This window comes from Mesoplodon bidens, assembly GCF_964165515.1.
Source record: "Mesoplodon bidens genome assembly, chromosome: 7".
NCBI classification, from domain to species: Eukaryota; Metazoa; Chordata; class Mammalia; order Artiodactyla; family Ziphiidae; genus Mesoplodon; species Mesoplodon bidens.
In genome coordinates, this window is record NC_138164.1 from 108,188,473 (window position 1) to 108,190,960 (window position 2,488).

At 40.7% G+C, this 2,488-nt stretch overlaps 1 pseudogene across 1 annotated transcript; it reads left to right on the plus strand.

Moving 5' to 3' along the window:
- The first annotated feature begins 416 nt into the window (after positions 1-416).
- Positions 417-1,116, plus strand: LOC308620852 (large ribosomal subunit protein mL40-like; annotated as a pseudogene). The gene is made up of 2 exons: positions 417-422; positions 526-1,116. The product of its transcript is annotated as a large ribosomal subunit protein mL40-like (transcript).
- The last annotated feature ends 1,372 nt before the right edge of the window (positions 1,117-2,488 follow it).

Consider the following 2,488-nt stretch of genomic DNA (forward strand, 5'->3'; position numbering starts at 1 on the left):
CACAGAAGTACCACATCGTTCCACTCCTAGGCATATACTCAAAAGTGAAAACAGGTGTTCAAACGAAAACTCGTACATGAATGTTCATAGCAGTATTATCCACAATAGCCAAAAGGTGGAAACAACCCAAATGTCCATCGCTGATGAATGGGTAAATAAAATGTGGTATATGCATACAGTGGAATATTATTCAGCCTCAAAAAGAAATGACGTACTGATACAGGTTGCAACATAGATGAACCTTGAAAACATTATGCTAAGAAGCCAGATACAAAAAGCCACATACTGTATAATGATTCTATTTATTTGAAATATTCAGAATAGGCAAATGCAGAAAATAGAGCAGGGATGGCCAGAGGCTGGGGCAAGGAGAATTGGGATTTCCTTTTGGAGTGATGAAAATATTCTGGAACTAGATGGTGGTAATGGTTTCATACATGGTGAACATACCAAATACCACTGAGTTATACACTTTAAAGTGGTTAGAAGGTCCCTTCTGGAGTGCCCCTGTGCCCCTCGAACCAGCTTCTGGGAGCTTGGCAGACACAGATGAGAGACACCACCAGAGCTTCACTGTTGTGCCTCTGGGGACTTGTTCCCAAGAGAGCAGAGCCCCTGAGGAAGAGTAGGAGAAGCAGGAGAAAGAGGAAGAGGAGGAAGAAGGAGAAGAAAAATCCAAACAAAAGGCCAAGCTGCAAAGGACCGCTTGAAAAAGAGGATGCCACGACAGGAAAAGGACAGCCACGAGCTAATTCCCCTTAAGGATTTTATCACGCCTGTGAAGTTCCCAGGGAAAGTGAGACACCGGCCTGCGGTGCAGCTCCCCTTGGAGGAGAGCAAGCAGAGAGCTCTGCTTCGGAAGAAGTGGTCGCTCTACAACATGGAGTTGGAGAAGGACGCCGTCAGGTCCATGCTTGAGGCCCGGCATGGAGTCTGCAGGAGCTGCGGCTCACATCCCCGGAACACCATGAGGCAGCCACCGAGCGGGACCCCAGGCTGTTCCCCTTTGAGAGACAGGGGCTAGAGTACACACCGCCGATCTCCAACTACCAGCCCCCGGAAGGCAGGTACCATGACATCACCAAGGTGTACACATAGGTGGAGTTCAAGAGTTAGAGCTGCAGGCAGCTGTCCACAGAACACACTGGCCCAGAAAGCCGGAATGACCAGGCTCAATGCTTGACTTGGGCCACCTGGACATCTCAGAACATATTGATCTATTATAGAGGGAGTCATTCTGATTGCACAGGGTGAGCAAGAAATGTCTAGTACACTGGAAGCATGGTAAGATGCATGCAGTTTTTGTTGTTTTTTTAATTGAGGTGTAGTTGATGTACCATATTGCGTGGGTTGCAGGTGTACAGTATACTGATTCACAATTTTTAGAGGCTGTGCACCATTTATAGTTATTGTAGAATACTGGCCATATTCCCTGTCTTGTACAGTATATCCTGTGGCTTTCTTTTTTTCTTTTTTCTTTTTTTGGCCCCACCATGTGAGTTGTGGGGTCTTAGGTCCCCGTCCAGGAATTGAACCCGAACCCTCGGTAGTGAAAGAACTACATCCTAACTACTGGACTGCCAGGGAATTCCCTTCATCTATTTTTTCAAATTGAAGTATAGTTGATGTACAATGTTGTCTTAGTTTCTGGTGTACAGCAAAGTGATTCAGTTATATACGTATATTATACACACATACACACACACACATATATACATATTCTTTTTCAGATTCTTTTCCATTATAGTTTATTACAAGATATTGAATATAGTTACCTGTGCTATATAGTAGAACCTTGTTTTCTAATCTATTTTATATATAGTAGTGTGTATCTGCTAATCCCAAACTCCTAATTTACCCCTCCTGTCCCCTTTCCCCTTTAGTAACCAAGACATGAAAGCAACCTAAGTGTCCACCAACAGATGAATGGATAAAGAAAATGTGATATATATATATATATATATATATATATATATATATATATATATATATATATATATATATATATAATGGAATATTACTCAGCCATAAAAAAGAATGAAATAATGTCATTTGCAGCAACATGGATGGACCTAAAGATTATCATGCTAAGTGAAGTAAGTCTGACAAAGACCAATATCATATGATATCACTTATATGTGTAATCTAAAAAAATGATACCAATGAACTTATTTACAAAACAGAAACAGACTCACAAACATAGAAAACAAACCTTGTAGCTTATTTTATATGTAATGGTTTGTACCTCTTGATCCCCTGCCTCTGTGTTGCCCTTCCCCACTTCCCTCTCCCCACTGGTAGCCATCGGTTTGTTCTCTATATCTGTGAGTCTGTTTCTTTTTTGTGTTCACCAGTTTGTTTGTTTTAGATTCCACATATGGGTGAATATCATACAGTAAAAACAAACAAACAAAAACAAATAAAATAAATTGGTTAATATGGTGAATTTGATATTTTGTGTATTTTAGCACAATTTTTTTTTTAAGTC